General features: G+C 44.1%; 1 protein-coding gene across 1 annotated transcript in view; it reads left to right on the plus strand.

Annotated features, from left to right (window-relative positions):
* CNTNAP2 (contactin associated protein 2) overlaps positions 1 to 12301 on the plus strand; it is an 885336-nt gene that overhangs the window by 643601 nt on the left and 229434 nt on the right. The gene's annotated exons all lie outside the window — the stretch shown is intronic.

The following is a 12301-nucleotide window of genomic DNA, read 5'->3' on the forward strand; positions in this document are numbered from 1 at the left end:
GCCTTGGGACAACCAGGCTGCTCCTCCCCACCATGCAGGCTTTCTTAGAGATGCTGGAACCAAACCCAGGCCATCCCAATAGGGTATGGCTTGAGAAACATGGGCCTCCTCCCTCCTGCCATCATGTGGCATCCCCTCAGGTATTCCTGCAGGAAGGGCATGAAAGCAGCTCCAGGAGCGCACCTAAGAACTCCCTTCCTTGGAAGTGTTTGTAACATGACATGATCTGGCAGCTGAGGAGAGCACTCCCCCTGAGTTACTCCATCTGCCAGCCATTGAGAGTGCCCTAAATCTGCCCCATGAATCATCTTGACTAGGCAGAGTGAATCCCACTAAGGTTCAATGGGTCTGATTGCCAAGGAAATGTTCATAGCAGCCTTCCTCCTCCCAGAGATTACAAATGTTCAAGAAGCATGACTAACCTGCAGGTTTCTCCTCCAGGCTCAACCCTCTTCCACAGTTCCTCTGCATGCCCAACCCCTTCCAGGTTGTAATCGAGCTGACCTTTTCCCAAATTTTGTCCTGACTGCTGCAAAGGCCCACTGAAGAATCAAAAGAAGCATGGTAGAATGGCAATGAAGAAATTGTGTGTGTGGCAGAGAGGGAAAAGCAATTTAAGAAACAGATTTTTTTTTCTTATCAGCCTCTGGGTACTGCCTGTGCTCATCCCCTTGATCCTGGATTGTTGGGCACCTTGGCCCATCAGCACTCTCCAGCAGATCTTCTCTTTCCCAGTCAGGCTGACTGTTTGGCTCACCCATAATACAGCCACTTGCCAAGCACTTTGCTTCTTCTCTGGAACCAGACAGAGTTATTCCAGGAAAGGTCACTACCATACATTTACAGTGGGGTGAATAAAATGAAGGAGTGAAATGCAAGATGAGCAACTTACATATTGCTTGGTTTCATAATGCTTTCATTAGTGGATAAATACATGATATTAGCAAATCATTTATTGCTGTAAATGAATAGCTCATAAATTAGACAATAAGGGTGATATGGTAGATTTTAAACTATGAAGATACAACCAAGGTCCAAATCCTTATTTAGCAGGGCAGTGATCTTGAGCTGTCAGTTTTGCTCTATTAAATTAACTATGAGTATTCCTCCTTTCTTTATTTTCCCCTTCTTTCTATAAGAAAGCATATAGAAATCACAATATTTATCAACAAATTGTTTTCCTGTCAGGGGGTATTAGAACCAATGTAAGTAATTACTGGTTTGGTTTAATGAACCAATATAACAAATGGAAATTATTCCCTATTTTTTCTGGTTCTTTTTCCATTTTTTAAAATTACTATATCTAACTTATATACCTAACTTTATCATTTGGGGATGTTGTAAGGAAAAAGGAAAAAACCATCAAGATTAGATTCTCTCATATAAATATCTAATATCAGAAATAGAAATTATTACATGGCTTTATACTCTTATCTCAGGGCAACTTCAATTTGCATCTTGGAATGCTATTGATACTTGACTCTCACCATTAGTTGTTTTCAATTTGATGTGATTATGCCCATTCTTTCTTTAAATAGCAAGTACATACACATTACAATTGAGGAAGAGAAGAAAAATTGATTAAATTTTTTTCAAGAGAATGTTCCCGTTTCAAAACTCGACTTTTTAAGCTTTTTAATGCTCAAGTATGAAAACATAATGCAGTCATTGATATAATAAATAAAAATTACAGAAGAATAGTTGAATAAATAATCCTGCAATACACAGATCCCTGTATGACTATTTCCTTTAGGCTTTCTCTTCCTATAGCAATAAAAGAGCCCCCTAAAGAGAAAGCATATTTTCTACTGCAGGCTTTCTTATCTACATAAAACACCAAGTCCCTTTCCTCATTACATATTTATTCTTTTTGGTAATGTTTATATTTAGTAACTCAAAGCCATTTAGCAGAAATGTCCAATCTCTATGAGGGTTAATTGAAGCTGCTCAATGTAGTGTTAAGACTGATAATGGAGATACTTTCCACCAATTGACTGAAAATAGTTTAAAAGTTATTTTGAATACTGATTTTATTACAATTAAAATATATAATTTAATACAAGCTAAAAAAAAAAAACCAAAAGAGTACAGAAAAAAGAAAAAATTGGAAAAAAAATAATACAGTAAAGAAAAAGAAATAACTTCCATCACAAGTATTTTAGTAATTTATCATCAGAACAAATGATCTATTCTTTCTATATCACATAGTTTTAAAACATTAAAGCTTCATAATTAGATTCCTAATTATCAAAAGTCCATTAAAGGTTACCAGAGATAACAATTGTTAACAATTGTTAAGTCATCGACTTATGACCAGCCACAAGTCCTTGGTTTATGACTGACAGCCCGGCAACCAAAGGCTTTCCCCCACAGAAGACAACCCCACAATACAGATTCATCTTTTTTGTTGACAAATGCTTTAAACTCAGACCCAACCGGCCCCTTGAGCCACCCCCTCCACATCCAGTTCAAAATTTGAGAGATAGTCTTGTCTCTTGCAGAGTGGTGGGCGACCTCGCTTGATGACACCGGGCCTGCCTCCAAAGAGTCAATGAGCAAAACCGGGGTGTCAGGAGCTGGATCTTCCAAAAGCTCAGGAAGTGGGCGCCTGCTAAGAGCGTCAGCATGTCTCAGAGTTTTCCCCGGCCTCTGAATGAGGTGGTAGCTGTAGGCCGCGAGGAAAATAATCCAGCATGTCATTTGAGGTGACAGCAGTGCAAGAGTTGGTCGGTCCCCAGCCAAGAGCCCCAGCAATGGTTTATGGTCTGTGATGACTTCAAAGTCATACAAGTACTCGTGGAACCTCTTGACCCCAGCAATCGCAGCCTCACAGTCCAGTTGGCTGTAGTTGCGCTCGGCAGTGACAGGGTCCTCGAGTAATAAGCAATGGGGGCTTCAGTTCCATTCGGCATGTGGTGGCTGAGGACCACACTGACACTGAAAGGAGAGGCGTCACAAGTCAGGACAAGTGGCAGAGTTTGCTTATATTGGACCAGGAACGTGTCCACTGACAGCAGTTTTTTTAACTGCAGCAAAAGCAGTGGCCTCGGCTGTCACCCAAGTCCATCTGGCATTTTTGCCAAGAAGCCAATGCAAGGATTCAGCAACAATAGCTTTCTCCTTGAGAAACACACTATTAAAATTGAGAAGTCCGAGGAATGTCTGCACCTCGGTCTGATTGCGAAGTGTAGGGGCTTCCTGGATTGCTTTGATTTTCTTATTTGTTGGGTGAAGTCCAGAGCCATCGATCAAATACTCCAGGAATTCAACCCTTGGTACATTAATTTGGCATTTTTCTCTTTTGAAACGGAGGCTCTTTTCGCTAATTCTGGTCAAAACAGTTTGTAATCTTTTAAAAAGTTGCTCCTTATTTGCAGCAAATACCAATGAAATAGGGGAAGACTCCTGGTATCCTGTGCAAAAGCTGTTCCATCACGCTTTGGAACAGTCCAGGGGAGATACTATGAATTGCAGTTAGGTGCATTTAAATGCACCCCTATGCATCACAATGGTTTGGGCCTCCAATGTGGCTCCATCTACAGGCAATTGCTGATATGCCTGTGCCATATCTGATTTAGCAAATACTTTTCCCGGGCCAAGGGAATGAAGTAAATGCTGGACAATGGGCACTGGATAAGCGCTCTGTTGTAGGGCTTTATTAATGGTTCACTTATAGTCCATGCAGATGCAGACAGACCCATCAGGCTTGACCAGGTTACTATAGGGGTCTCCACGAGTGTGTGATCTACTGGCTCCAGAATCCCCTGGCCAATTAATTTGTCCAATTTGAGGTCAATTTTTGGGTGGAGGGCAAAAGGGATCCTCCGGGACTTTAATCTAATGGGGGAAATGCTGGGGTCCAAATTGAAAGTAATTCGGGTTAATGTTCCCTCTAAGCTGTGTGGCTGCGCAGCCACACATGTAACAAGAAAACGCCATGCTGCAGTTTCCAACTGCCGCACAGGTTTTTTTAATGTCTTAAAATATTACTTAAAATATTCCCCCTCCCTCCCTCCTCTCTCTGCACCACTCTCTCCTCCAGCGGGTGAAGTCAAGGAAGACTCTGCTTGGAGACTGATGACCCTGCAGAAGGGAGAATTCCCATTGGTCCTCTGGGGCTTTGTCGGTTCCTGGGAAAATGCAATTTGCTGGTTGTAGCCTGCATTTCTCTGCACATCCCGCATTTCTCAGGCATTGCATCATCTGAACGCCCATTCTGAGCTCAGCAGCCTTTCTGTGATCCCTTCGCTTTGCGGAGAGAGAGAAGCAGCGTGGAATTGGACTGCCTGAGCGAAAGGGGTCCATGGGATCTTGAGACTTGATTTTTGAGCAGTACCAATCCATTCCACTCTTTCCTTTCACTTTCTGTCCTTCTTCTATCTCCATTTTCTTTTTCCTTTCCTTTCTATTTTCCTTTCCCTTTTCCTTTCCTTTTCTTATTTCCTTTTCCCTTTTTTTCTTTTCCCTTCCCTTTCCACCCTTCTTCATCATTTCCTTTCTTCTTCATCATTTCCTTTCTTCTTTCCCATTTCCTTTCCTTTTTCCTTTCCTTTTTTCCATTTCCTTTCCTTTTTCCTTTCTCTTTTCCTTTTCTTTCCTTATTACCTTTTCCCTTCTTTTTTTCTTTTCCCTTCCCTTTCCCTCCCTTCTTCATCCTTTCCTTTTCTTCTTTCCCATTTCTTCCTTTCCCTCCCCCTCCTTTCCCTTCCTTCCTTCCTGGGGTCTGAGGGATAGGGAGGGGACCCTTTTCCTCCTTTCCCTCCTTCCCAACATCTACTCTGATGGCAATTATGGCTAAAAAAATTCAGGTGCTCAGGCATGAAAATGTGCTGCTCAAACACTATACTTTTCCTCCACACTGGAAAAAAATTAGAAGGAACATTGATTGGGGTCCCCCATACTTCCTTAGACTAGTGCCAAAGATGTCCGTGAACTCCCTCATCAGTTCTTCAGTACTCTCATCATGAATGGCATTGATGCCGGTTACCCCCAAGCCCAGGGATTTGAACCAATCTAAGCCTAGAAGGCTCTGCAGGGCTCTGCTGACCACTGTTACAGGAAGCAAGCCGTCAAAATTTTTAAATTGCACCCGGAAGGTGCCCTGGCCCCAAACCAGGATTTGGTTCCCCTGGTAGTCGCTTAGGTGTAAATCTGGAACCCTCAGCTTGTGCTTCCACAAGTTGGGAACTGATTTTTTCAGTGTGGCCCAGGACATGATGGTCAGTGATGAGCCGGTATCAATATCCATGCTGCATGGAGACTCTTCAAGGAGGATAGAGATCCACAGCTTCTTGTTCTGCGGGATGCTTGCTTGCCCAATGGTTATCTGGCACATGTTGTTGGCATCTGCTTTCTCTGCCCTCTGCCATGGCTTCCATTGCTCTCACCGGGGTAGATGTGGTCTTGCAGTCTGCAAGGTTTGAACTTTCAGTGGTGTTGTGGCTGGAAACTCATTCCTGCAGACTCTTGCAATCTGCCTCTTGCGATCGCAGCATTGGCAGATTGCATCTCAGAAATAGCAGTCAGATGGCTGGGGGTTGCCTCCACAACCAGCACAAGGCAGGAAACGGGATTCAGATTCTCGCACCATTTTCTTTCTCTCTGCGCATTAATCTCATCCTCACTGTCAGAGAGGTCTCACTCTGTAGTCTCGCGATGCACCTCAGCTGCTCTGTGTGTGCTCTTGGGGCTGTTCTGCCTCTGCTCTCAGGTTCTGAAGGGTTAATGAAAACAGCCAAACACAGAAACAGTTTGAAAATGCAGTTTAACTTCCAAAGGCACCAACAAAACATTAAGGCAATAAATAAATTGTCAGAACTGTGACCCGGTGCTCTCCACCACCTTTTATAGTTACTTGGTAATTAGGATAAACTGCATCCTGTGCATGCACACACCCAGTCCCTCGGGATCCAGAACAAAAACCACCTGGCAATTAAACATGGATTGTTTTCAGTCAGTTATCAAGAGCTTTGTAGATTACTCAGCTGGATTGCTTGAGGAGGAGGGAAATCTGGTGAGTCTTGGCAGCTGGCCTGGTTTTCTCCCCTGAATGGCAGCTCCGGGCCTCTGGGCTGGCCGGAGCTGACATGTGGCTCCCTACCATGAAGACAGCTTCTGGGGAGCTAAAAATTATAGTCAGTTAGGAGTCAAAGGACCCCTTCCCCCCAGTTTTGTGGGATGTCTGCGGTGGAATCTCGCTACCAGGTGTGGCGCCCTAATGTCCTTCCTATGAACCCATGATGCCTCCGACAGGGGATAACCTTTCCATAAAACAAGGTATTGTAACCATCCCCTGTGCCACCTAGTATCTAGTATATCTTGCACTACATAGTTGTTCCCCATCTACAGTAACCGTGGTTGGCAGTTGTAGTGGATCTCCTCTCATATCAGATCCCTGAATTGATCGGAGCAGGCTGTAGTGGAAGACTGGATGTGTTTTCCCCAGTATGGTGGGCAATCTTAGCTGCACTGTGACCAGGTTAATAACTCACACGATTGGGAAAGGCCCAATGAATTTGGGTCTGAGTTTCTTACATGGCAATGGCAGACTGAGATATTTAGTGGAGACATATACTCTCTGGTCTACGTGGAAAGGTCCTTGCCGCTTCTGCCTTTTATCAGCACTCTTTTTATATGTGGCAAAAGAGTGACATAACGCATCCCTCACCACTTTCCAAACTTTTTGCCTTCAGGCTATTTACTCCTGCAAGGTTGTGTCATCTGGGTGCACTTGAGGACACTCCAAAATTGAGACGAACTCTTACCTTGTAGTCACATGAAATGGGGTACTTTTGTGCACTGCATTGTTTTATTGAAAAATTTTTAAAAAGCTTTTACAAATATTTACCTCCCCTCCCCCACCCTCCCCACCCAAACCCAACCCCCTCCCAACGTTTCCCTCCCCCCAACTTCCCAGAGCAAATAGAGGGTATAAATCTTTAACAAACATATTTTAAAATAAACTAAAAGAAAGTTAGTATCCTCTTTCATTTGTGCTTTAACTCCTCTTTGTTGGGCTAACTCTAAACAGATTATATAATTCCTCGCCTTTTCAGTCATAAACTATCTGGAATTTCTTAGTCCTATATTTATTTTGAATATAGTCAATCCATCTTCTCCATTCCAGTTTATATTTCACATCTGAATGATCCTTAAGATATGCTGATATTTTAGCCATCTCTGCTAAGTTTGTTACTTTTAATGTCCATTCTTGAATAGTAGGCAAATCTTCCTTCTTCCAGTATTGCACCACCAACAGTCTTGCTGCCGTTATTAAGTACAAAATCAAGTTAGTCTCTATAGCAGTAAAATCAGTAGTTATACCTAACAAGAATAACTGCGGGATAAATTTTATCCTCTTTTTAAAAATATTTTGCATAATCCACCATATTTTTATCCAGAATGCTTTAACCTTCTTACAAGTCCACCATATATGGTAATTTAATCAGTGGTTAAATGTAGCACTGCAGGCTACTTCAGCTGACTGCAGTTCTGCAGTTCGGCTGTTCAAATCTCACCGGCTCAGGGTTGACTCAGCCTTCCATCCTTCCGAGGTGGGTAAAATGAGGACCCTGATTGTTGTTGGGGGCAATATGCTGACTCTGTAAACCGCTTAGAGAGGGCTGAAAGCCCTATGAAGCGGTATATAAGCCTAACTGCTATTGCTATTGCTAATATGTATCATCAACACAATCACATCTTCAGCATTTATGTTGTAAATCTGGATACATACAAGCCAGTTTTTTAGGATCTAAATGCCATTTATAAAACATCTTATAAAAATTCTCTCTCAGATTTTGGGCTTGCATGAATTTTACATTCCTTACCCATATCTTTTCCCATGTATGCAACATTATTGGTTCTTCAAAATTTTGTGCCCACTTTATCATGCAATCTTTAACTAATTCTTTTTCCGAATCCATTTCTATTAATACATTATATAATCTTTTTATATGCATTTGACTTTGATCCCTAATATGTTTTATTAAATTGTCATCATTTTGCATAATACCAATTTTCTGATCTTTTTTCCATCTGGCCTGTAACTGTCCATACTGAAACCATGTTTGGATTACCTTTTCCTCTTTTAGTACATTCAAGGGTTTTAGCTGTAATACACCGCATTGTTATATGCAACTTCTGAAAAGGGGAGGAGTTCAGCCCCATCGGTCTGTTGGTACTGGACGTAACATCTTAAGTAGTGTTCCACCATCATGTTTGCCCTCTCCGCAGCACCATTGGTTGCACTAAGTCCCTGTGAAGAACCTACCATTGCCACAAAACTGCACCAGAACTGGGCAGTGAATTGCACTCCACTGTCTGAAATTATCCTTTTGGAGATGCCATGGAGTCTATAGACATGGGCAATAAACAGTTTGGCCAGCTTCCTAGGAGATGGAAGGCCAGTAAATGCTACAAAATGAGCCTGCTTGGAGAACAGGTCTATTATCATCTAAATAATGATAATAGACCTGTTGGCTGTCCGGTAAATCCACGATGAAGTCAATGGCTATCTGTTCCCATGGCCGAATCGGATCTGCCACCTGCTGTAAAAGACCAAGAGGCAGGCCAGGCCTTCATGGTAGTGCAAACAATACAACTCCTTACATATTCCTCTATGTCCTTTTCATGTGGGGCCACCAGAACTGGTGATTTACTAAATGCAGAGTCTTGACGAACCCAAAATGTCCAGTTGAGTGAACGTCATGGCAGTGCCGCAGCACGGCCACCCATACCACCCTTGGTACATATAACTTTGACCCATTCCAGGCAAAGCCCTCTTGCTCTGTTAATAAAGTTTGATTTTCTTGAAATCACTGGTCCATTGGGTGTGCTGCTTGGATTGCTCTAACGAGGTCCTCCCCCTGGACATACAGGTTTGGTGCCAGTGGGACCTGTTGAGTGGCTAACACCTAGGCTGTGTGGTCGGGATGATAGTCTGCACTAGATCCTCCCTTTTATTGTGATACTGTGGTTTGTGGGAGAAGGCAACAGCTAAGAAGTTCTTGCTCCCCAGTATATATTTGAATTGAAAATATAAGGCCCATCTAACTTCTTTTGGCAACAATCTTCGCAGGGTCTGGAGGGCCTCCAAATTCTTGTGGTCCATCCAGACCTCAAAGGATATCCCTCCCCCTTCTAGTGAAAGTTGCCACGTCAACTGGGCCCACTGGACCATGAATGCCTCCTTCTCCCAAATGGGCCAGTTGCGTTTGGTCTCTGTCAATTTCCTCGAAGTGTAGGAACACAGATGTAGGACTCCTTCAATGTTCTTTTGTAAGAGAACTGTGGCCATCACACATCACCGGCATCTGCCTGAACGACAAATGGTTTAGTGGGCTCTGGATGTTTCAGTACTGGATCTTGCGCAAACAAGGACTTCAGATCCTCAAATGTTTGCAGACATGCTGTTGTCCCCACAACTGGGCTTCCCGGTCAAGGGCTTGTCATGAGATGTTTTGTACATAAGAGGTCAGTTAGTGGAAGGGCCACTTGGGCAAAGGACGGGATGAACTGGCAATAGAAATTGGAGCCTGCCAGTCCAACACCGCCTTTACCTTCGCAGGGTCCTTCTCCACCCCTTTAGGTGAAATACGGAACCCAAGGTAATCCAGTTGTGTCCCCTGGAATTCACATTTAGACAATTTAATGTATAAGTGTGCATCCAGCAGCTTTTTAAGCACTTGACGTACAAGAATTACAAGTTCCTCCATGGTCTTGGTATATATAAAGATATTGTCTAAATATACGAGCACCCCTTGATGCAGATGCTCATGCAGCACCTTGTTAATTAGCTGCATGAACACTGCTGGGGCTCCTTGCAGTCCGAAGGGCATAACCCAAAACTGGTAACTGCCTAGAGGACAATTGAAGGCTGTCTTCCATTCATCACCAGCCGGAATGTGTACCCTATAGTACACCTCCCTGAGAACTAATTTTGTGAATATGTGTCCTTCCACTAACCTAGCCTGCATGTCCTTCATTAAAAGAAGAGGGTACAGATGTTCCACACAGAGGGCATTAAGGCCCCAGAAGTCAACACAGAGGCATAGGCCACCATCCTTTTTCTCCCAGAACAGAACAGGGGTGGCTACCCTTGATCTAGCTGGCTGAATAAAGCCTCCTTTTAAGTTCTTTTCTATATATGCCCTCATTTCTGCTAGCTCCTGTGGGGTCATAAAATACATACAGGGCTTTGACAGTTTATCCCCAGGGAGTAGTTCCACGGCACAATCCGTCGGACGGTGAGGGGGGGGAAAGTATCACATTCTTGTTCGCTATATACATCTCCTAAATCTGCATATACCTGAGGAAATAGCTCCTCCTCAGCTGTATGTACCAATGGCACTGTAGCTCGCAATCCCACTGGGCCCTGGGCCATGGTTTGCGCCTCATGAGGAGGGAGGGGTCAGGACCAAGGCCTATTCTGAGATGCCTACTACCATCACCCCACCATATCATGGGTCTCCATTTGTCCAACTACACCAGGCCTAGTACAATCTCCTCTGTAATTTTTGTAACCACTACAAATCGCAAAACTTCCTGATGGGGCCCTATCTGCAATACCACCTGATCAGTTACATGTGTGGCTGGTTGGTCCCCCAATACCGATCCGTCCATCTGTTCAAAATGGATCAGCCTAGCCAACTTCCTGAAACCCACCCCCAGATTATCAGTAACTGTGGCATTCATTAAGCAATGAGTGCACCCTGAATCAATCAGATCTGTACATTGTCATTGCCTGGCCGCTTCCACCACCACTGGTATTACAAATGGTTTGTAGGCTTAGTTATCATCAGGTCGGAACCATCCTCCCTGTCACTTCCACCAGTAATTAGCATATCAACTGATGGGCGGGAGTCAACTGGTGTAGGAACTGGTTGACTCGGCCCATGTGACTTTTCCTGGCCACCCCTCATGCTCTTCCTGGATGTCGCCTTTTTTATTCTTGCCCACAGATGCTGTAGGACGGGTCTCATGGCACACTGCCATTCTATGCCCTGGCCTCATGCTTGAAAACATGTTAAGGGTGACCGGATGGCTATTGTCAGTCCAGCTGCCATCAGGGACAGAGGTTTCACTATGGACACCACTGTAGGTTGCAGGGTTTTCAGGGCAAATCTGATAGGACACATCTGTGGCAGTCTTTGTCCTTATGTACCCCACTTCCATTCTGGCTTATCCTAGTGGAACTCTACAGCTAATTCCATGGCAGCCTGGAACAATGCAGTCAATCTAGGTGGCAACCCTCTGTAGACACAGGCCTGGGGTAGTGTTCGGTCAAGACCGGCCTTGAAGTAATGCACCACCAACCTCTGGCCACATCCTCACTTTGTCGGCCAGATATTGGAACTCTCTGATGTATTTGGCTACTGGCTTCCCTTGTTGTCTTGCAATGCACAATTCTGCTTCTGCCCGCTGGATCCTGGTGGTATCTTTGAACCTTTCCCACAGTGCCATTAGGAACAGACCAATGTCCCCAAGTTCCACAACATGATCCCCAGATCATCCCCAGATCAGCCACCCAGTCAGCCGCCTCTCCATCAATCACTGCCATCCATCACCATGTTCCACTGTGATGTATACATATGACCGTAACGATCCATGTGATTTAACACCTGGCTAAGAAGAGGGCCACTCATCTCCTTCATAGGCCGTGATCCTAGCCCCACTTCCTCACCCACAACTACCTCTTTCTTCAGGCTTCCTCCCATGGTGGCTGATCTGGACTCCTGAAGGCAAGCCCTCTTTTTTTGTGCGACTACGAGAAGCCTCCCAGCCACCGCCTCTTTGCCAGCCACTCCCTGGCAGCAGTGGCTGGCTGGAGGCCACCAAAACCTACCAGAGGTCTCGAATGTGCCAAAAAACTGCTGCCTTCACCACCCTGTTCTATGCACTGGCCGCACATGCACATCCCATTGCTTGTTGCACCAGAGGGACTTGCCCAGGAGAACCGGTGCGAACCTGGAAGGAACCCACCACTGCTTAAATTCAGTAAACTGAATATCCAACTTTCAAAATGTTTCAAGCTTAAATGTAAACTCAGAACTTTAAACGGATTTCAAAGACAAATTTGGGAAGTATTGTTGCCTGATTCTGTGCGAGCTTGTTGCAGAAATTTGTTGCAAATAATTGGAAAAATGGGCAACCTTAAGACCAAATGAAGCTGTCGGTGTCTATGTGTACAGTTCCAAAACATTTTTTATTATTTCCATTTTGCAATGTGTTTTGGTTCTTGAAACTGGATTGTGATGACACCATTGTATTAACTGCTCTCTTAATCAGCCCTAGAACCTAGTCA

The sequence above is a fragment of the Thamnophis sirtalis genome, unplaced genomic scaffold (genome assembly GCF_051295495.1).
Source record: "Thamnophis sirtalis isolate CommonGarterSnake01/CBP01778 unplaced genomic scaffold, rThaSir2_p1.2 scaffold_4, whole genome shotgun sequence".
Lineage (NCBI taxonomy): Eukaryota > Metazoa > Chordata > Lepidosauria > Squamata > Natricidae > Thamnophis > Thamnophis sirtalis.